At 36.5% G+C, this 24,475-nt stretch overlaps 1 protein-coding gene and 1 non-coding gene across 2 annotated transcripts in view; both read left to right on the top strand.

Annotated features, from left to right (window-relative positions):
- Window positions 1–24,475, top strand: part of Sema1a (semaphorin 1a) — a 150,191-nt gene that overhangs the window by 68,024 nt on the left and 57,692 nt on the right. The window lies entirely within an intron of this gene.
- On the top strand, window positions 20,093–20,164 carry TRNAD-GUC (transfer RNA aspartic acid (anticodon GUC)). Its single transcript has one exon. It is a non-coding gene; the product is annotated as a tRNA-Asp (tRNA).

The following is a 24,475-nucleotide window of genomic DNA, read 5'->3' as shown; positions in this document are numbered from 1 at the left end:
GACGAGTGTCAGCATTGATAAGAAGGACAACGCACACACACACACATACACATAGAATACTGCTCATTTTGGTTGGGGATTTTGCATACATTTTCAAATTATGCAGCATTTATTTTTCCTCCTTCTTTTGCACATTTGTTAAGAATCCTAATACGCAGCATAATATACAATATAATTTTGCTTTTTATTATCCATTTGCTGATTAAAATGGCCATGACGGGGTTGTTTTCACTGTACTTGTTGATGAGTGTGTGTGTGTGCGAACTTTTGTGGGTTAACAAAAAAAAAAAGAAAAGGGTTCAAATAACAATAACTGAAAGTGCGCTTAAATTTTGTGTAATTGTTTGATGTGCGTTTGGGTTACCATTTTGTTATTTTTTTTTTTTTTTAGCTTGTTTGGGCATGTTTGAATGGTTCATTAAGTTGGCTGTTTGTGCATAAGGGCGTGGCTGATGTGCTTCGGCTGGGATTGTGGGATTAGGCAAGGAAATAAATAAATAAATTATTTAAAGCGCTTATTTTGGGCTCTGAATCGGTCAAATGGTTCCATGAACTTTGTGGGGGGGCTTTGGCCCAGGGCTTATTACATTTCTTTTTTTTTCGATATAAATATTGACAGAGTATTTGGGGGAAAACTATGAATTTTAAAGCTAAACACGACTGGAAACCGAAGTTTATTTACCTTTGACGTTTTGCAATTGAATTAGAGGATCTTATGAGAAATCGATCATAACTAAACTTCAAGTTTTCGTATATTTTAAAAGGATAATTAGAGAGATTTTCTAACGACAATTTTTTCAACAAATCAAAGCTTAAAAATCTCATAACTTAGCCAAAAATCCAATAAATTCAATTCGGAAAGCTTTCCTATGCTAGTTTTTATTTGGATAATCAATCTGCATACTCAATTTAAAATGTAAAATTTTCAAAATTTTTGTCAATTTTTTTTTTTACAATTTTAACGATGTAAAATTGTGAAAATTTTTAAAAAATTAAATTTTTATGCGATGTAGCTAGATCGATTGGGCTTTTGATTCTGGTCAAGAATATATATGATTTATTGAGTCGGAAATGACTTCTTCACTACAAGCTTCTGACTGAAATTAAAATACATTTGAAGTGCAAAATAACTGAATTATTAGAAACGGTGATTAATTATACAGTCACCTCCTATATATCCTCAAAGCAGCTTTTAACTCTTTGTTAATTTATTTTATTTAGTTAACTGAAACCGAATTTTGCTTGAAAATTAATTTAATTTGGTTGCAAGCACCTGCAAAACCTGCAACATTCTTGTGGTATGCAAACTTAAAACATATATATTTTTATATCTATGTATTTTGCATCTAGAGGTTGGAATATTGCTTTTCGTTTCGGGCTTTTCTTGCTGAACGTAACTTTGTATTTTCCGCTTTATTTTTTCCATCATTGCTGCTAGATGGGGCACCTCAGGGAGGACTTGACTCTGCAGTGCGCTTTGTTTCCAGCGAAATGAGCAGCGGCAGCATGTGTTGTGCATGCTAAATTGTTTTCTTTTTTGTTGCTACCATTTTCCTTTTTTTTTTTTAAGAATTTATTCTTTTTTTTGCTGGCCTTTTCTACTACGGCTACTTGGCTGGGGACCTGGGCATTTTGTTTTTTGTTTTCTGTGTTTTTTTTCTGCGCTCTGTTGACCTTTTATGAAATCAGCCAAAAGTCGTTGAACGCTGTTTCCCCTCTGCTGCTGCTGCTGGCCTTTTTTTCTCTGTGCCCAGCTTTTTGGGGCTGAGGCAGCTGTCAAATATTAGTTCTTGTTAGTGGAAGGACGACCAGGCTTGGGTGGGGCCCCCGAGTCCTGTGTGTGTACATGTTGTGACCAACATTGTTGGTCAACACACTCGAAAGGGGGCCAAAAAAGAGAGAGAGAGAGAGAGGGGGAGTGGCTTTTTGCCCACTGCCACTTGTTATAATTGTGTTTGCGTTTTTCATTCGTTTTCTTCTTTCTTCTATTTCAGTAAGGGGTATTTATAGAGAGAAGGAGTATATGGGGGTTATGAGAAAGTATGAAATTTCATCAGGAGAGACGATCTAGACATTTTCCACTTTCAAGTGCACATAAAGACAACGATATACAAATAATTAATCGATATTTTACGCTTATTTTGATAAGAAAATCGAAAAACTATAATATTTCGTGGAGTAAAGATACTTACTTGACTTACATTACTCTTCTATAAAAATATGGCATTTGGACTTAATAAATTGCTCAAAACCATTTAAAATATATCAATAGGACGAAGTTTTTTTATGTTTATCTCATAAACTAATCTTTTTCAATATTCCTTTAACCGAAATGCAGCAAATCATAAGATTTTTGTTATAGGAAAAACCCTTCTCTTGCTTTTGCTTGTTAGGCAAAATAACTCTCTATTTAAATGTATTAAAAAGATCTTTATTACTGGGTATATCATATTCTCTCAACACAATTTTCTCTTGTTTTTCCCTTGTTGCTGCAGTTTCCCCTCGTTGTGTCTCAAGTCCCTTCCCCCTTCACATCTTTCCTGGCTCGCAATGTCATAAAATTTTTGCTTGTTCAGCAACATTCTTCTTTTGCTTACACAACTGCTCTTTGCTCTCGCATTCGCCGCCTGATTCTATATCCTTGGATTTTTTTTTTTTTTTTTTGTATTTTGTTGCCCAGGACATCAGGACATCCACTTGGCCATTCAGTTTTTGCGGTACTTACATAGCTCAGCTCACTTTCTTAGATTGAATCGAAGGGGAAGAGATTGGAATTTGACAAGAAGGAAGGAATTATAAAGTGACCACAGCTTCAGAGAAGAAATTGATATTTGTTCACGTTGTACAGAGAATTTCGATTTGCATTTCCATTTTTTTGTCTTTAATAATCAAGAAAATCCTCATCTTGCACCCCATAGATATTTCGACCTTAAACTAATACCAATTTATTTCCGTATCTAATGTATAATCCTATTAAATTGCAACATGTGCTTGGAAACAAAGCAACCCTTTTTTATACTATAAGCATTGGTTATGTCTATGTGTCTTAGCCACCTTCACCTATGTTTCTAGACCTCAGACAGGCCATTAAATAAATTAAAAATGAGGGTAAAAATTGGCCAGCCAGGCCAACCACATTGATTTTTAGGTCTGCTTTTTCAATGTAAGAGCGCAGCTATCAAGTGGAGTCCTCCCGGTGGTCAGAGAAACTTGACTTTCACCTTGCTCTGGGGTTAGGTTCAAGGCAAGGACATGAAGAAAAAAGGCCACAAAAGCGAATAGAAGGGAAAACGCCCCACGAACTCAGTTGGACATTTGACTATGCAAATCCTCTGCACCTGCAGTCGACCCTTTCACATAGTTGGATGTTTCATTTTAAAAAGGATTGAGAGAGCGTGGTGGAAAAACCCTGGGTGATTCTAGTTGGGGGTTACGCCCTGGGCAATCCATCAAGTTGGATGGGCGGTGTGGATGCTGGACGAAAAGCCAACGGATAGCCAAACCCCGAATGCATTAGCCATAACTCTCATTATGTGGCGTCCAATTTGAGCTTGGGCCATAGCTCCAAAACCCGTCGACCCATTCAATCACGCCATTGCGCCCCCTTTTTTGGAATTTCCACCTCCCTTTGCTGCTGCTGCTAGTGCTTCTTTTTCCAACAAATTGCAAATACGTAGTTGGATTTTCAATGTGAAAAATGCGCAAAAAGCCAGTAATCAACCACATTTTGGGCATTGAGTTGGAGAGATGTGATTGGTTTTCCTATGAGAGAGAGAGAGAGAGGGAAATGCAAAGCTCTAAATAAAACTCTCTCTGTTGCTTGTACATTGCACACAAAGCCTGGACGAGAAAGCTAGCAATTCTTTTGTTTTTTCTACTTATTAAAATAAAAATCTTTTCCCATTTTTAATTACCTTTTAAAGTTGCCTCACTGTACCATCTTCATCTATTGCCTTTTGATTTCCCTTAACCCCTTGCCCAAAAGTGGGTTGAGTTTCACTGTGCCATAGGGTTGATGGTGTAACAAATTATATGGACTGCAGCGAAATGGATAAGTGAACTGGGAGTTGAACTGAAACCGAGGGGAAACTCGGTAAAACTGCTAACTGGTAACTGAGAGCTGGAAAGGAAAACCAGCAGTACTGGACGCTTACGCTGTTGCATTCTGTGATGAATGCGAATCCCGGGCACCTGGCCAGGCCTGGCCTGGTCTGGCCTGTGTCCTTCTCAACTTTTCCGCATCCAACTGTGCAAGTTCAACGCCAACTTGTGCTGTGTGATTCCCCAGACCGGGCATCAGATTGGAGTCGGATTAATTTGCCACTGATAGCGCTCGGGCTTCCATTGCACCTTTTTATTTTTTTTCTTTTTTTTGGTGGCAAAAGTTTTTCGCAGCTGTGCAAATTTGTGTAGCATCGTCATAGAAAAGTTAAAATGAAATAAAGTGGCAGGACTATATAGTATAGTGGAATGAAGTGGAGGGTCGTGTCCTGTGTCCTGCATTCTGTCGTGTGCCGCCGCCGGTCTAATCAAGTTTTGAGCACAAAAAAAAACAAAATATATTTTTGCTTTTCAGATTTCCCCCTCTCAGAATTTCGCTTTGTGTGCAGCGGTCTAATTGGGTTAACAACATTTAATATTGTTAAAATTGCTGCAACTCCGTTGGCCAAGTTAATTGGGTTTTCTATACGCCCTTTTGTAATTAAAGCCTCAAGGCATTTATTAGTCAAATCTGTGCTCAGTAACAAAAGCCTGATTAATTTTGCTAAGAGAACAAAGGGGATTTAATGTACATATGTACATATGTGTGTGTTGATAGTGTTGCTAAATATATTCCATTGCACCTTGAGTACGCATTAAGAGATAATTGTATTTTGTGTATTAGTTTGAGTATTACTTAATATTTCAAGATAATTAGATACAAATATGGGTTTTAAAGGATTCCCAAATTTAAAGCAGTTAAAATTAGTGCATAAAACTTTCCTTAAATCAATGGATTGTTAGCGAAAATGGTATTCGTTAGGCTTTACATTGGCTTAATCCTTGCCTCAATTTCAAGTCCTCGGATTGTCAGTTAAATCCTAAAAAAATGTCCTTCTTCTGGGGGCAGTTTATAAGTGTCTGTGTGTGCATTATATTTGATTGGTTAAAGTTGGCTAACGATTTATATTGGATATTTTGAATGTTTCAGCTAAGCATACAAATAAATAAGGACGCACACACACACACACACACATGGCGAGTTTTGCAGACAAGACATCTCTCTTAGTCCTGCGAGTCCTTTGCTTATCCTTCTTGGTGCCCGCTTTACACAGCATCATTTATATTCAACTTGTTTTTCAGGCGTCTGCAGAACTTTGTGGGAAAAATCAGTGGATTGGGGAGGTCCTGTACACTGAAGAAAAAAATACTAAAAGAAACTAAAAGGCAAGAAATATTAAAAGAAAAATAGTTTTAGATAAATAAGTTCTTAATATTGCTAAAGAAAGTATTAACTTATTATGAATATCCTCCCTATTTCCTCTCTGTGTAAATGTGTGGCAGCCATTTTTGCGTGTTTTTACAGCATTTTGTGGTGGGTTTTCCGCCCATGTTGTGTGTGTGTGTGGGGATGATGGCGGTGTCATTGGAGGGATGAGTATGTGGTCGGGTGGAGCTGTTGCCAGGACTGGAGCCAGAGCTGGGAGCTGTCCCGTCTGGATTGCACGCTTCAGTTGAATGAACGCACAAGCAAATGTTGTTGCTCAATCGAAAGTATCAAATTGCCCACAATAACACTTAAATCCAGAGCGTCTATAAGTCGAAGTCAACAGCTGGTGGACCGAAGAGAGAAGGGAAAACCAAGGGGGTTTTCTGCTGTGGCATTCAGGGAAATGAGTATACCAAATAAAAATGTTCAGCTCAACGAGAAACTGTCAAGTTGGCCTTCAGCTTGTCAGCTAATCGAAGGAAAATATTTGAAATAAAACTTGAAAATGTAATGATGGCTAACCACTAGTGTGTGAATTGTTACTAGAGCATAGGTTAAACTCTTAAATAAATTTAAAAACTTAAACAAAAGGTCCAAAATAAATCAGTTAATTCAAAAAGACTTTTCCAATTTAAATTTAACCCCCTTCTGACATCTCAATCGCATCAACTTTTTGCTGCCTGCAATAAGTGTCATAAACTTTCCAATGTCATATTTTATTCTTAAGTTTTTGTTCACCCGCTTTTCCTCTTGTCTTGGGCCAAATCTTTGGGCCAGTATCGGAGCCAACTTATTCAATCGCAAAATGAAGAAAAGGTTGGCAGCCAGCACAGAGATGAGTTTTTGGGTCCAAAAGTCTTGTGCCAGAAGGCAATGGCAAAAAAACTTTTTGCTGGTTGCTCAAAAATTCGAGGAATTCGCTGGGAGACTGGGAACAACTGGGAACTGAGAACAAGGAAAGAAATTGTATAAAAAAATCCAGAAGCTAGCAACTGTTGGGCAATCGTGTCAGATATTAAAACATGAAATACATATTAAACGAGCACTGGGACTTAAGCGCAGGAATACCGATTGAAATAGCCGCCAGCGTAGACAGCAAACAGAAAAGGGAGTAGTGGCAGGATGATGTCCTGTAAACATGAGCACAATAAGTTGAAAAATATATACAATACTCTTTGCTCACTCTCCTAACTCTATGATATTTTCTAGTGCATCTGGGCTTCCTGTTTTTTTTTTGTTGTATTTTCCTTGCCATAAAGCAGAACGAAATGAGTAAAAACAAAGCACAGAGCTCAGATAAGCGACCGGGATAGAAGTTTTTCCTCATCTAATAGCCAAGCGCAGACACAGGAAAAACCTCATAGTGCCAGCTGGTGGCTGAAAAACAATAACAAAGGAATAAATAACTTCTGCGATTTGCCAGAGAGTTTGCAGAGAACACAACACAGAATTCAGTCAGAGATGAGGAATTGAATACCAATTTGTTTACATAATACCAAAACTGCATGAATATTCGATTTGTTTTAATAAACAAAAGCTGAATTTATTTACATTTTGCATTGCAGTGAACTTCTTAAAGACTTTGGAATATTCTTTTAAAACAAAATATGACCACTAATGACCTCTGCTAATGCCAAAATGTTCGACTTGTGATTACGAATGATGCCGCGCATTTGTGAAATGGGATCTTTCTTTGTCCTAACGAGCTGGAGGCCCAGGGTCAACATTAATATTTGAGCAACGTACGCGCTGCATCCTCTCGACTCGTTTCTATTTTTTCTCCTCTTTTTGTGTGTGTGTGTGTTTATCTGTTGGACTCGTCCTGCTGCTGCTGCTGTTGTTGATTATTCAAGGATCAGAGCCGCGCACAAACAAAGCACATGGCAGCAGTCAACGGAGGAGGCAACTTCTGCACTCAGCGTATAAATTTCGACGGCTGCAAACGAACTCGGCAAAATCAGCAAAAATTTTCTAGTGTAAAAACACACAGTAACCGGGGGGGAACTGAAGCCAAGGGCGTGGCACAAAATATGCGGCGTACGTGTTAAGTGGCAAACGTTTTTCAACCCAAAATCCCCGAAAAACTGAAGCCAAGTCAAGCCGGGACCCCAAGACCATCGTCCTCGTCGTCGTCAGTCAAGTCAAGTCACGAGGTTTTTGCCACGCATTTGTAAACTTTATAAATCAGTTCGTGTCGAAGCTAAAGTTGGGTTTTAGGGCTGACTTTAGCTGTAGCAGGAAGGTCCTTCCTAAATATATATATATATCTTCGTTTTTTTCCCAGCGCCAACGATGCGTTGCAAAAATATTTCACGTTATTTTTGTAAATTGCATACTTTGCGGCGCTCTCCACGTTGATTTGACAGACGGGATCCTTCGTCTCTCTCTCGGTTAGAGTTTTCCACGCCTCTGAGTGAGGTTTTCCATTTGTTATATTACTAGAATATATAGTAGCTCATATGTGAAAGGAACTTGTTGACGGTAAAGTCGCATCTGGTTGCATTCAAAGCAGTTGAGTGCTTAAGGGTTTTCCAAGTAACTTTCTAAGTAATATTAGTGGTTTAAAATTGATATTTGTTAGGGTTTTTACTAGCTTAAAACATTTTTTTATCTTGTTTTTAATATGTTTCCATATCTAATGCTTTAATTTTTCTCTTTTCAGGTATGTATCTTTGACCAAACTTGTAACTGAGTAAGTTATTTAATACTGATGTGTGCGTTAACGTATTTGTAATATCCTGTTTTTTGTTGTGGGCTAATGAGAAATTCCATGGTTACAATTAATGGCCATTACGAAAGGGTTAATCGGTGGACAAAAGCCGGGGGATAGGGGATGTATTCTGCCTTAATAAGCAATTTTTAAAATGCAATTACTCCAGCATTGTACACACTCGAGTGAAGCGATTGTGAAATAAATTTTTATTGAAAATGCACATGCAAACTCATTACGTATACGAGGCGTTGGACAAACAAGCGCCAAGCACAGTCAACCACTCACACACACATTCACTCACTTCATTGACCGCACACGCACACCACAATGCGCCAATCAATGCTCGATATACACACACATATACATATAGATGTATATATATACGAGTTTAATAACTTTGCCGTTACTGAGGCTGGGTTGGGCCTGTTGGTTGGTTCCTAAGTCGACAACTTGGTCATTAGGGGCTTTGGCCGAAATGTTAATCACATTACCACAAACGTTATAATGTTTGGAGGATGCGGTTCTTCATCGCCCACCCTCAACCCCATCCGCCTGCCACTCAAGTAACAATAACAATTATTTTGACCAAGCTCAAACACACACACACACACGCACAGAGGGAGAGAGAGAGCGATTCACAAACGTCTTTTTGGCACTGAGGCAAATTTAGCATAGCAAAGTAAGGGTTTTAAAGATTTTAATATATGTTGTAATGTGCTAAAAGCTAAAGATTGCCTTAATTTATATATAAATGAATGCTACAATTTTTTTTTTTCAAATATTATAGAAAATATCGAAAATCTTGTTGATATATCGATTTAAAATTGTATTAAATATCATTCAAATTACTGTAGCACTGATTTTTCTAGAAAAAGTAAAATAATAAAATATGAATTTACTTGATCTAAATTTTAAGAGTTCGTTTAAAAAAATTAAAAAAATATTGAGAATCTTATCAATTATATAGATTTTAAAGTTTATTAATTAATTGACAGAATTTAGAATTAGTATTATAATTATGTTCCCAAACAATAAATTGTTAAGTTTAGGAAAATGGTAGGATTATAATACCTTTCATATAATAATATAATTCCTTATGAACTATATATATATATTTATTATCTTGTATCTTATATCATATAATAAATATACATTTGTCTAAATATATCATTAAATTTTAATAGATTTTAATAAATTAAGCTAAATCTTAGCTTTAGTCAAAATATCAAGTACAACGAAATAAATTCGGAGAAAACAAAGTAATCGTAATCGTAACATAGTAAAAATATCGATAACACTTTTGATCTGTGAACAGGATAACAATGTTATCGATAACTATTTTTATCTATTTATTATCCTGCTCTTACAGTGTATGTCATGTGTGTGTGTGTGTGAGGCTCGTCTCATTGAAATAGTGAACCGCAATTCGGCTGCCTGACTCATCGAGACCAGCTAACTAGTTGAAAATGCAAACGCAAACCAGGAAGGACGAACATAGACGGACCGCCGACGGCTAGTCTCTCTCTTCCACCCTCTCTCTCCCCTCACATACATACATATATCTGTACATATAAGACCACGGCCTCCTGTGCCTGTGGCACCTTCCCCCTTTTGTTCGCCTCCATCACCCTAACCATTGAGGCAACAACATAATCAATGCCTCGGCTCCTCGACCTCCACAACCCATAACCACTGTCCAATCCGCTGGAGATTTAACCCAAGAGCGGTGTGGTGAACGGAGCAGCGCTTGGTTCGATCACAAACACACACGGGACACAAGATACGGGGGATGATGATGGAGACTGCTGATGGGGCTTACGGACCATAATTGTTGGCAAAGTTACCATTTCCTGTACACTGAGAGAAACCTTCAGTCAGGCAGAAACTTTGATTAGTTCAATCAATCGAGGAACTCGTCTGGAAGTAATGCGCCAGAAACTAAGCATCTCAAATTAGCCAACCGAGAATGTGATATGAAATTTAAGGCGGGGCAAATGGATTTTGGTTCCAGGTATTAGTTTTGTCTAATCTTGAGTATTCATAGAAATACGATAAGTGTTATGTACCACCCCTCTTTTGATTATAGTTTAAGCTGAGATGGCAGGGCCTTTTTGAATATAAATACACTATTAATAGTTTTAATGTGATATAGATTTATTAGGAGCTACTTACCTTTGCGTTAGTTTACTTAAAGTAAATAGTTTCTGATGGTAAAACAAATATTTAAGGTATCTTTTTTTATATGAGTGATAAAGAATAGACAATTATATTTATTGTTATAATAATAGTAGCACTAATATATTTACTTGTTCATTTATTCCAAAAGAAAACTAAAATCGGTAATATATTTTATTGACATTATTCACTAGACACTTGTCTTACTTTATGAAGACGGTTATTAATTTTTAAATATTATTTTCCTTATACTTTATATTGTATATAATTAAAGTCATAATATATTCAATAAACAAAACGTATCCTTAATCTTTTAAAAGTTAAAGTAACTATCATTAAAATGTAGAGCTCTCCAGCTTAACCTAACCCCAAGAACTTATCATTTTATGTGCAAAAGTAGCCTCTCCAACTATCAAATACTTATATTAACAACATATTTAAGTTATCCTTATGAATCTGAAATAATTTGTTGATTTCCTTTTTTTTTGCCACAAACCCATTGTGTAGCCACGTTCATGCAACAAACTGATATGAGGATGCTGATGCTGAGAGTGTGTGTCATCAAATCGATCGATACGAATCACAAAACCAACTGGGGGATGGACCTGTGGTGCCGATGGTGGTGGTGTTGGTGGTGCTGCTTGATGTGGTGGTACCGATGACGATGGTGGTGGGTTTTTGGGATAAAGGGATACGGGCTCGGTGGCTTATCCCCCAGATCCCTTAACTTCCTGCTCGCTCGCTCTCTCTGTGGTCTCTCTCTCTCGCACTCGCTCCTTTTGTGCAGGATTTGCTTCCACTTCAATCATAACTGTGTTCAATTGTTGTTTTTATTACCACATTTTCCTTCACCTTTCCCGGCGAGAAACAAAAGGCTGCGGGAGCGGATGGCAAATTGGTTGGCTCTACTTCGTCCTTCTCCTGCTGCTGCTGTCGTTATCCTTTGGCGTGTATATTTTTTTCTTCCTTTCTTTGTTTTCTTTTTCCTTTTTTTTACTGTGTTTGTGCTCCTTTTATGGTTTCAGACCGAGCAAGCTTTACATGGTGCTTATCTTGCGGCCTGTGTCTGCTCCTTGCCCCGCTAGGTTTTCCCAGCTCCCCCCATTCGTCCTGGTTTCATGATTTTCCGCATGAACAGTGTGTGGCCACGTGTGTGTGTGTGTGAGGGTGTATCTCAGGCCAGGCTTTGCAGCAATTGCGCATAATATAAATTAATAATGCAACAATTGCATTTTGTTATGCTTCCATCTCCACATTGTTGTGCCACTGCTGATTTCATTAAATATTTTTGTTGCCCTCCACTCGTCCTTATCGGTTCTTAAATGGAGAGAAAGAGAGAGCTAGATGCCAGAGAGAAAGAGAGAAAGTGCACTAAAATTAAAAAGGTATTGATTTAAAGTAGGATCTCTATGCAAAAATATACATATATTCCTAAGACTTTTGAGTAGTTTTCAATGACTTTCTTCTCATTGAACTTTGATTTCTTGGCAACCCAAAGTAGAAAAGTATTTTTAGAGAATTTCCTTTTCTATTCATTATATTCTATGCATTTTTCTGCAGTGTAGGAGTTTCCGTTTTTTCTTTTATTGCTGCCTTCCCTCTTGGTTTTACGAGACTGCCGTAGACATGGGCATAACCATTAAGTGTGATCTGCAGGACCTTTCTGACCCCCAAACCCGATTGCATCTCTGGCATGCTGGACAGGAGCCTGGTGGAAAAACCTACCCAGCACTGGCTCCTTTACGACCCTCCTTTGAGGTCGGGATGAGTTTTCCCTCTTTCTTTGCCTGTCTCTCTTCGGCTATTGTTTGTTCTATCAAGTGTCGAACACGATACGTGTTGGGCTTTTTAATGACAGTGAGTGTTGTTGTGTGTGGGTATGGGGTGTGACTATGGCACACGAGATTTGTAGTTAAACATAACTAATTACTGGCATGGAGAGATTACAGTTGTCCGCGTCTTGTAAACTGAAGCAGCTGAGAGTAAAGATTCAAAGAGTTCCCCTTAAAGCTTAACCCACACTTTGGAAGTCTGTTTTCATGCCTGACATAAAGAAAACTGTGTCATCAACTGGGATATATGAGACAAAAATGTAAGAAAGAGCAGTTCAAACCAGTGCTGAAAGGAAAAAAATTATAATATAGGTTATTTAGTCCCAATTTCCCTTTGATTCTCTCATTTTCCCTATAGTTACATTTTCTATTCCCCTGACTTATTAGTTTCTGAGAGCGAAGTTAAGTGAATTTCCAACTCTCCCCTCTTCAGTTTGCACTGCTCGTTCTCTCTCGCTTTAATTAAGAGCAATTTAGCTAAGGGCAGAGGAATATTATTGAGCTTGGCCTATCAAAATGCCATTGACTAAGCAGAAACTACAAAGCCCAGCGAGAAGGAGGAGCTCATTATCAGAAAATATCAATATTAATTAGTGTGTATTACGTGACAAGTTCTAGCCGAGTCCCAGTCCCAGTCTCAACCTACTTTCCCTGATGATAGTTGAGGGAAATCTTGAGGAAAGCTGGTTATAATTGTTTTCCAAAGGGGGAAACAAGGAGGATCGGAAAATCAACTAACCCGTCCTGGATGGATTAACAAAGCGATTGGCAACGACATTAACATTTTCATCAGGCCTCGGGGCAGTCATCTCCCCTTTCCCAGAGTTGTTGACGTCGTAATCCATCATCGATGCCATTTTTGGGGGGGAGAGACGATGGCAAAAGGAGCTTTGAATTTTTATGATTATTATGGAAGCTGCGAGTTGCGAGTTCCAAAGGGGCAACGATAGACGGTTGTACTATCAGCATTTCAGCTGAGCTGAGCCATTTATCGCAAACTCATGGAGCACGTTTCTCATTAGTCCGGCTTCCCTCATCAGTGTCCATTGTGTGTTGACCTCCCTCGTTGTGGAACAATCTGGATTATTGATAGAAAGGGTTGATGGGAAAGTCGATTAATACATTTAGATGGTATATATCCCTTCTCTCTATAGAAAGTTCCTTTATATCACCAGCTATACTTAGTCAGAGATTGTAGTTAAGTTCTTAAAATATTACTTTACTTAAAGCAGACCCTCTTATATTTTCTAATAATTTTGGTCCATTGATTACCGTATTTCATTGTGGTTGCTTTCCTTTCTGGGCTGGTGGTGATGATGCCAAAGTGCCGATAATCATGACTGACTTTTACAAAGACTCTCCCCCGTCCTCGTCCTGCGTGAGCTGGGAACACGTTTAATCTGCTGGCCACAGATTTCTATCACTGTCACGACTGTTTGCCGTCGCCGGCATTGCAGGACCTCTTGTCATAGTCGCTCCCGCTGTCCTCCGCCATGGCTGCCATTGTCAGCGGAACATCGATACCGCCGGCTGTGGTGGCTTTGGCTTTGGTTCCCGTTCCCGGTCCCTGTCCCGGGATAAAATGAAGCTGGAGATGGAGCGGTTTTTATACCGGACTTTCAGCCTTGTGTCGGCGGTTCCTTTGGGTTAACATCCACAGAGGGAGAGCAGGGATTCGCCTCCTGGTTTTTTTAATGATACACAATTAGTGCGATGATAAATGGTCTGTCAAATGCAGCATCATCAGCAAAGGAGCCAGCCAGAAGCCAGTCAACCCTCGCCATTTCATACACAGAGGGAAAAGTAGAGCTTTAAAGTCAAGTTTTTAAGTTCAAGAACTCAAACTAAGCAGGACTTAAAAATATATCTAAACACTAGAAAAATCGAACGAATATTAGATAAAGAGATCTCTTTTTCTGTTCTTCGGACTATTTAAACCTTCAAGTTTTTATAGAAACATGTCAATTGAATCTTTTTATTTTGATACAACTTTTTCTCTCAAGTGTAATTTCCTTCTTGCTACTTAATAACCCAACTAAAGTTGATCCGCGCCCTTGTTGTACTTTTCTCTATTGATAAAATCAGCTTTTTGCAACGCCAAGTGAAACATCTCCGACAGATAGAAAGGATAACAAAAAATAAAAGAAATAATATTTATATACATAAAAGTATAAGAAAGAAAGAAAAAAAATGTACAGCAGGGAAAGAAAAACAAACTAATGAAGGCACACCCCCAGATATTGGATATTAATTGTTACAAATAACAAGATGCGCCGGGTGCAGTCTCTCTCTCCATGGAGTCCTTTTCCTTGGATCCTGGGATATGCGCCTTGAGCGAAAGGAAGCGACAGAATCAATTAAAATGACTGAAATAAATTGTAGATACAAAGTACTGACTAAGGCTAAGCACTGAAAGGAGACTGACTGACTGCGGAGCGGATATCGGGGAACTAATTCTGATTAGTGTCGGTGGCAGTCTCAACCTACATACAGAGAAGTATATATATAAACCCCCATTAAGGAGGGGGATGAAGGCAAAGGGAGATGGCAAAGCACATACATTTATCTTTAAATGCTATGGATAACTAAGACACAAGTATATATATTACAGACCTAAAATAATTGATTCCACAGTTTCCATGACATCAGCTTCTATTCGATGAGTCAGAGATATATGGTTTATAGTTTGGGAATAGTATATAAATACTAGAGCTATTAATTTTGGCTATATTCAAGTATTTTAGCTGGTTTGCTTGTACATGGCAGGTAAGGCGTGGAAGAAAAAGTGAGAGAGAGTGTGTTAAAGAAAGTAGTCGTATTCAGACGTTTTTTCACTTCCCATAACTAATTTGAGAATGAAATGAATACTTTTTACTTTTCAAGAACAAATTAGCCTCAAAAAAAAAACATTTTATATCTTTCTCAAGGCAAGTATCTAATATATATATTCATTCCATTAATTGCTCTTACAGTTCTTTGAATCTTTTGACTTTCCTGCCTTGCAATTAAACGAGAAGCTTTATCCTCTCCGTACTTAATCTTTAGCCCAAGTTACATCCCTTACACTATCGTTCTGAAATGCAAATTTAATGGCCTTCATAGCGGGAAATTATCGTTAGTAAATCAGGTTGTCTCTTAACGGATCGAATGATAAGCATTGGCAAGTGGTTGTGATTCGATTCGTCGACATCAAAGTCAGAGGGGCCTAACTTGATTTGCATGGACCGTGACTACATACTACTACAATATCAGTGCGGGGAAACCAATAACCATTTCTTGTTTGCATCCGTGTATTGTGATGCCACTAAGCGCACCCGCATTGTTATCGAATTGCAAATTGGTGAGGGGAAAATGGAGATATTGGAGGCTGCCAATAACTGCCACCCCTTTGTGGAAAGTCTATTACCATTGTACTTTGAATGCAATAGGAAACACAGTGTGTTTTTGCTCTATGAAATGTTCTTTCTTGTTGTTTTGGAAATTGCCATTCAACAAACACATTAATTTCATCAATTTCGTGGAAAACCACACACACGCATAAACCTCTCCTCCTGTTGCAGTCACCTTGCCACTTCAGCACGGTTAGTTAACTTTTACCGCCTCGATACTGAGGTGGCATAAAAAAAAGAGGCACTTCGAAGGAAGGAAAGAAGGCAACAACGAATGCTCCAAAGTTTTTCTTCTTCTTTGGGAAACTCCTTGCCTCTTTCCTTTTACACCCTGCCAAAGACGCGAAAACTCACTCAAAATAAATGCGCAATTAATTTTCATGGTGAAACTCCACAGAATCTTGTCGGACCAAAAGGTTGTGAGATGCTGCGCGAAGTTTGGGTTGAAGTGAAATTGTTGTTTCCTACTACAACTTTTGCCATTGAAGGGCAAAAAATAATAATAACAAGCTGCTTGGTTTTTGGCCAAAAGTCCACAAAACTTTGCTTAGAAAGGAAGGCTGAAAGAAAAAGAAAATCGAGACGAAGTAATGAAAGCCAGCCAAGTAAACAGCTGCCGGAACAGCAAAAAAAGAAATATTATTTTCAATAAAAGTAAGCGTATCAGATATTTATACGTATTTTTACAACCTTGCACAAAGATTGTTATAATTTTATTCAAGAGACTTAAGGTAGAAATATATTTGTTGCATTTTTACGGATATAAAGTTTGCGACTTCAGAAAACATTTCTAAAACTTTTTATTATTGCAATTCTTTTATTTTCCATAGTAAATGCTTAACAATTGAATTAATTTGCTATGTAAATATATAATTTAAAAATTAATAACTCTTATTTTCTTGCTGTGTCTTTTTCCTCCTTAATTTATATATTACCCAGAGCTTTGTTGAGTGAATATAAAACTGGAAATCAAAATATTTGGTGGCCACAAATGAGCAAAGTTTTTCTTGCCCAGTTTCCGCGTATTTTTCTGGGTTCGTTTTGTCCTTATTTTGTGTTACTTTTTTGTATAATTTTTTTTTTTTTTTTGGTTTGTTGTATAATTTTGTATTTTTGTATTTATTTTGTTTGCGCAACTTCAGCGCAAAGCTGCAGAATTTATTGCTTTTGAAATGCGGTTGCGCATAAATGTGCAGCGACCAAAGTGCGCCAACAATAGGAGAATCTGTAGCAAATGCGGTTGGGAAATGGAGTCTCGCCACCGTAAATGAAATGAAGAAATGAAATGAAAAATCCTCACATAATTGCAAATGCGTGAGATACTTGCCAAATGGTGAAATTATGAAAATGAAATGGAAAAACTTTTGCCTAGCTGCCCGCTCTTTCCCTACGGATGGTAGGAAAGAAAAAATCTCTTGGGTGTCGGTTTTCCGTTTTTATTATTTGTATACTCTAGCAAAAGTATTCCCAATTTCCTTTAGAAGTTTGTAACAACGAGGTGGGAAAGATGTTATAATAATGAAAATTTACTATAATATTCTTTAAATAAATTACTTTGGAGGGATTTAAAACTGAAAGGCAATGTTTTTATCATAGTTTGTAAGACTTTTGGGACATAAGGGTATACTTAGTTTCGTTCTTATAGGCAAAGATTTCCTTTTTGCTGTCCTTTTTTTAATATTCCACTCATGTTCTTGGGCGTTAAAGGCATTTTGACGCCTCATCTTTGGGGTTGGCTAACTATTGCTTTGATGACTTGCCAGCTTGGTTTTCCTCTTATTTTCATTTCTAGAAATTCAAGAGAAACCCTCTACATCTCTCTATGAATATATAATATTATAAAATAATAACCAGGACTTTTGTAAAAGTGTTTAAATTTTAACTAAGCATATAGAGAACATACTAAACAATTATTCTAACTGAATTAGTCAGTCAAAGAAAGGGAAATGCATCAAGCATGGAAATCCCATCTCTTTTCAGTTTACAAAACTATTTTCCGGCCCACAAAAAAAAAAAAACCAATCAATATTTCAATCCTAGATGACCAAAGCCGAAGCGGAGGGCTTTAATTCAACATCAAACATGCATTGTTTGATGGTAGGCCCAGCATAAAGTGCATGAATATTTCATCCCTTAACATACATATATCCCCAGCCTCGTATTGCAGCCCACATAATTGAGTGCTCTTTTATTTAACATGCAAAATTAATGGCCGGGCTCTGCATGAATGCAATAAAACTATTAATCAATAAGTGCTCAAATGCACACACACAGTAAGTCTGCGAGTAGGGATAAAAAGCTGGGAGAGCAGCAAAAGAAGATGGCAATGCAACTTTGCCCACTTTATAAATTTAATGGAGTTTGCCAAAGCAGAGCAGCAATTATATTTGTTAAACTTTTTTGTTTCAACCAACAGCAGAAGCACTAGCACTTTAGTGGAGCAATATATGTGGGGGTTTTTTATGTGGAAAATGTACCCAGGAAAAAGGTTAGGGAACTTAGGCAGAACACAAAATTTTATAAAATTTAAAATATTTAAAAAAATGTAAATCTAGGTTATAATATTAAATTCAAATAATGTTTTTAATAACTCATTTATGTTTCCTAGATTTCAATTTGCATTAGAATTTTAGTTATATTTTAAGACTTGAAAAACAAGATAGGAAAGAAAGAATAATGGAAAAGAACAGTTTTCTAAATTGAATCTTGGAAACCGTTATAATAATGTTACAAAATTGCTGTATTTGTAAAATGTGCTTCTTTTTAAAGGAGTTTGTAAGCAAATTAACCTTGAATTGAATAATCAAAAATGTATTTGTAATATATCATTTTAATCTGTATTTGTTTTATTGATTATCACAATAAACCTATGTTCCCAAATGTCTCTAAATCTATAAAAATTTTATTATTAATGATAATGAAATGATAATGATAATGATTAATTATAACTATACACATTTATTATTAATATAAAATAAATTCATTTATATACTTATTATAATTTTAAATGAATTTAAATCAAATAAGTATATAGTTATTTATAAATTGATTATTAATTTAAAATGCATTTAAATTAGATAAAAATTAAATTTATCTATTTAATGGGTCAAATCACTTCGACCCCATTAATCCCTTGTGGTTTTTTTATGTAACTGGCTTCAGTTGGCCAAAGATTCTAGAGAAAGTCCGCAGCTGGAAGCGGCTGTAGAAAAAAATGAATATATATATAGACTATATAGTATATATATGTATATGTATATACTATAGTTGTTAGTAGGGGGTAAAAGCACAATAGCGCAAAGTTTCAAGTGGACTCGCATGTTGTGCCAGGAGGAGGAGGAGGAGTTGGTAAAAGGAAGGGACACTGTAAGGGATAGGGCGGTGGTAGTTGGTCGTTGGCATCTGTGCAGCGTTGTGGCACATATTCCACTTTTGTCTTTTATTGCGTGTTGTTGGGCTCTGCTCTGTTCTGTTAGCTGAATCGGCTTGGCTCCCCGGCTAGCTAGCTACTAGCAGCTTGTATTTCATTGTTTTAAAACAATGTTTCCCCATTTGGCTGCGCTGCTGACTTTGATTTGCCATCCCGCTTCCACGAACAACATTTAGTTGTTGTTTTTTTTCTCCTACATGATGGCCACTTTGCTATTTTTATGCTTTAAGGTTTAAAGCTTAAGGGGGTAGACCACCCTGACATTTTTTAAAAATATAATTTTTTTTTTTTAATCAATCTTGATTCTGATATTCTTACGGTCATTTTAAGACATCGGGCATAAAAATATCTCGTTACTTGTGGATTCTACAGCCATTAGAAGTGAGCGCTGCCGGTATACCGTAGAGTACTTTCTTTATCTTCTTTTGCGTTTTTCTCAAAACAACGTTTTTTAAAACGGTGTACATGATTTCTCAAAAACCGCCGGACCGATTCTCTTCAAATTTTTTACACAGCTTCTCTATAATGCCCTCTATGGCATGACGTAGGATTTTTTCGATATGTTTTTTTGTTTTAAAGTTATAAATTTTTAAATCAAAAATTTTGTTAAAAAAAAAAATTTTTTTTTTCAAAGTGCTCCCATTTGCTCAAAAAAAATTATTTCCAAAAACGGCTACGTCATGCTATAGCCATACTTATATAGCTTATAAAAAATTTTTGTTTTTGAATTTCGGATAACAAATGTGGTGTGCAGCATGTACACCATCCGACCATTCCCTAAAAAAAATTCGTTTTTTGACTGGCTATATCTCCGAGGTTCGTAAATATTTTTTTTTCTTTCAATAAGTATTTTTTAGTTTAACATATGTACTTTGATGTACTAATAAATAAAAAGTTGTATTCCCAATAACTTAGTCAAAATGAATTTTTGAAAAACCCTCCAAATTTCATGCGTTCAGGGTGGTCTACCCCCTTAAGCAGATCTGGTTTGAAATTGATTAGAATAAAAAGCTTTTGCTCAGCGAGTGACCACTGATCGCTGCTTGCTGAACATGACGAGTTTTGGACTGGTCAGAATCAACATCCTCGATAGTATAGTGGTTAGTATCCCCGCCTGTCACGCGGGAGACCGGGGTTCAATTCCCCGTCGGGGAGATGGATAATATATTTTTGTTTTTTGTATTTTTATTTTACTTGTTTTTGTTTACTTTTTTTCTTATGTACTTTAAATGATCATCTTTATTCAAGAAAATAATAATTAGTAATATTGTTTGTATGAATTTGTTAATAGAAATTATGGTAAGGGATCTGTAGAACCTCAAGTTGGTTACAAGAAATGCTTTTCATAAGTTAGGTAAAGAAATTTAATTGAAATTTGAATTCCTTTTTATTTTTAGTAATATATATTCAAATTTTTAGACAAAATTTATTGTTTTATTCTAATGAATATATGTATATATGAACTCATTGTGAAATGGTTAAGCTCATTTTATAGAAGTTATGCTAATTTTTAAATTATTTTAATAATTCATCTCTATTCTATATGAAAAATAACAACAATTATTTAAATGTTTAAACTAATCACCTGACTTATAAATTACAACAAAAAACCTCCCTTTTAAAAGTGAAACTCTTGTGGTGATTGATGAACTCATTTTCGGTTCTTCTAAACATTGTATTGTGTTTGTCGTGAACAACAAAAATGATAAATTTACTTTAAGGAAAAATAAAACGATTTTCTGGTAGAAGCAAGCAACCAAGCAACCTTGCAACCTCACCGAGCTCTTTACGCCTCCACCGAGAGCAGTCAGCAAACAAATTAAGGTGAAACTAATAAATTTTCAACACTTAACAAAATGCAAACACCAAGCGAAAACCCCAAACTTCAGTTGCTTTTGGTTTGTTGTTTCTGTTTGCTGCTGTTGGTCACGGCCCACCCCCCACCACCTGCCACCCACTTTGCCATAAGAGAAAGGTCCTTGAAATTGTCTGGGGGGTTTTTCGCTGTCCTTTTTTCTGGGGAGGGGAGGGTTTTTTCCTGTGTTGAGCACATGGCGAACCTTAACAAAGTTTCACTTGAAAATTAAGTTGCCTTCCTGGCTGCTATGCGAATTCAATAAATTTGCCCCAGGACATGTGGGTGTAAGTTGGGTGTTTTTCTTTGTGTGTGTATAAGTGTGTGTTTGGGACAGGCAAAGCGAATGCGAGGATATGCAAAAGAAAATAGCAACAGCAATAACAGAACCAGAAACAGGAAGAAGCCTTGCCAAGTGAAAAAAAGTTTTTACGGCTCCTGTAATATGAAGACCACAGAACTGAACGCAAAAAGCCAACACATTCCACAACAGTGGTAAGGCACAAAGAATATTTCCTAAAAAAAAGGGGAGTTGTGAGGATTTTTTATATATTATAAAGAAACTTTTCAAAGGTTTTCCTATAGTTCTTTTTAAGATAAAACACTTAGAATATAGAATATAAAAGCAAATGCTCTTTGTAAATTGTTTTTAAGGCAATAGTTTTGTTAGAAAATGTACTAGATGATATTATACAATTGAAATATCAATTTTGCCAAACAAAAATTCAACGAAATCGCATTAATAGTTCATATACAATCGAAATTTTATATAAGAAGTTTAATAGCTATTTCAAAAATCTATTTCAGTGAAAAATTCATATCCATTCAAGCATCACTCGCACCGATTCATTCCTATACCCAAAAAAATATATCAAACCAAACTGATTCCGTTTGAAACTATAGTAGATATGTGCGTTTCAAAAATATTTTCCCTTTGATTCGAATGGAAAACAATGAAAAGTTCCACTTCTTTTTTTTTATACATTTTCCGCCATTTGCAGCTGTGGTGAAAAGCAACCAACATACACGCAGTAACACCTGAGGCTGCAGTTGCCAAAATAAACTAAAAAAAAAACACAGAGGAAAAAAAGAATCTGGGTTACAAACTTTTCGTATTGCATTCCTTTTCAGCTTTTCTTTTTCGTTTATTGCACCCTCAAAGGGAATTTATGCCATCGCGAATATTTCCCATTGATTTTAGTTTTCTTTATTGCCATTTTTCCAACGTATTTGCATCTTTAAAATGTTGTTTTGTCTCTTGTCGCAAGCAAATAAATTGCTAGCTAGCTATCTAGATAGATAGAAATAAAAAAAAAACAGGGAAAACCACTGAAGGAAAACTGGGGGAAAACTGAACGGAAGCGAGTATCGAATTGAAAAAAAATGCAATATGCACTGTGGAGGGGCGGAGTTCCATTCTGTTACCAATTCCACACACCATTCGATTATTCATTTTGGCTGACAGTCGCCGGGCAACCGGGCCAACTCAGTTACAGAATGTCCTTGTGCATGTGTGTATTACTCAAATCGAACTCTAATGGCCATTCCAATTGAAAACTAATCAGTGAATTGACTAAAATTGGGGCGACCAAATGAAAATGCCAGCATGTGTGCCATTCAAAATATATATATAAATGTACATCGAGCAGTTGGAAACTATTAAAAAACATTATCAAAGAGAGTGCGTATTCACTACTAAACACTAATTAAGCACAAATATAGCATACAAATCAGGCTTCAATTAGGAATTATATTTAAAACAGTGAACTAAACATATTTTTTACTATTTAATATAACGTAAAATAACCTCCCAAGAACCATAACTATTTTATATACCCTTTTTGTTGATCTAGATTGATTTGAATATAAGGATACACATTCTTATTAAAGTCTAAAACAACATGAATATGAAAGAATCAAGCCTCTTGCTTAGTATTAGCATTTATAAATTAGTATTAATAGTATTTATAAATAATACTAAATTAATACTTAAAACATCATAAACTAACAGATATTAATTCCAGATTTTTCCTTCTTATCTTTACAGGTATGTCAACAAAAAAACCTTAAAATATAACCTGCCGTAAAGTGCTGCAACCTACTACTTCTTATCACATTTCTTAAGTATAAACCCAGTGCATGTTTTTTTGCCCTTTAAAATAACTACACTGCATTAGCATTGCTTTGGACTTTAAGGTTTTTATTATTTTCAATTCATCACCGGTTTTCTTTTGTTGCGTTTCCAAGGTGAAAAATGCCAAGGAGAGAAAATATTGCCTTTCGAGAAGAGGTCTCCGGATCCCGGACCCCTAGTGACATGACAAGTGAAAAGCGCGAGTGTAGTAGTCGCTTTTCCAATTTTTCTCCATGTTTCCCCCATTTTCTTCGCTCACTCCTTATTCCCCCATATCTTATCATTGTCTTTGCACATTTTCCTGAGCCCATGGCGCTTTTATCTTTACTTTTCAGTTTACTTTATATCTTTTGTACTCTTTATGTCTTTTGTACTTCTGCTACGTGAGGTGGTCGTTTCGCTTCGCATTCGACAGCGTAAAATTATAAAAGCACCAGGAGAGGAGCCTCCTTGGACGATTTCAAAGCAAGCGTTTTTCCATCACATCCCATGCTCGGGCTCCATCCCTCCACTTAAGACTTTCGGCTTCATCGGCTTTCCGTTTAAATAAATAAAACGCAGCAAAAGAAGTTTACCCCCGACAAAGTGCTGAACAGGCTGGAAAACTCTTTGCAGAGTTTTGCCGTCAAAGGACCTCCAAGAGCTACAAGTAGTCGTAAGGATCCATGGGGAGGTGGCATCCTTTTTTTTATCTATGAGATGTGTGTGCGTGTGGCATGGTTGTAAAGATGACATTGACGATTTCAATGCCTGAAAGAGTCCACACAAGAATAAAACCCAGAGCAAAGCCGCACTTCAGTGGATTTATCACTAATATTCTTCCACTTAACCGATAAATATAGCTCACAAAACTAGCTTAAATCTATTAAATTCTTGTGCTGCAGTTGTATGTAACTAATTTAAATATTTCAATCCCCCTTTGAGGTGGTGTATATTTTCAATCATATATATAAACCATGCTAGTAATTCGCTGACCCCAATTTGAGTCAAAAGCATCGATACAAATTGACAGATGGTCCCTGCCAGAGCTGCAAAGTTAAGCCCTGTTCCGGTGTACTCGTTCCCCTTTTTCAGTTTCCAGAGATTTTGGCAGGGTCCCTTTTTCACCAGTGATGGCCAGAGTGTATTTACTTACACATTAATTTTATCGTTTTAATTCAAACTAAAAAATGAAATTATATATAAAATATATGGCCCAATTTGATGGCTAAAAGTCAGAGTTTCGTTTTAGAATTCATTTAAAATATCAAATTATAGTTTGGTTTCTTGTAATTATCAAAATTTAGCTCTTTTTCTTACAAATCATGATAAAAATCTAATGAAACTCACTATAAATAATGTAAATTCCCAAATTTTAGGTAGGTTTTTAATTATATTTATTGCATATACGGTTAGTTCGTACCTGGTTAAAGTAAAGTAAACTCTACCCATCTCTGGTCGCTTTATGTTTGAGCAAGCGTATCCAGGGAACCACAAA

Source organism: Drosophila serrata, unplaced genomic scaffold (genome assembly GCF_035046125.1).
Source record: "Drosophila serrata isolate PLE 108 unplaced genomic scaffold, ASM3504612v1 contig_240, whole genome shotgun sequence".
NCBI classification, from domain to species: domain Eukaryota; kingdom Metazoa; phylum Arthropoda; class Insecta; order Diptera; family Drosophilidae; genus Drosophila; species Drosophila serrata.
Note: the sequence above shows the minus strand (reverse complement) of the source record. Positions and strands in the feature narration are given on the sequence as shown.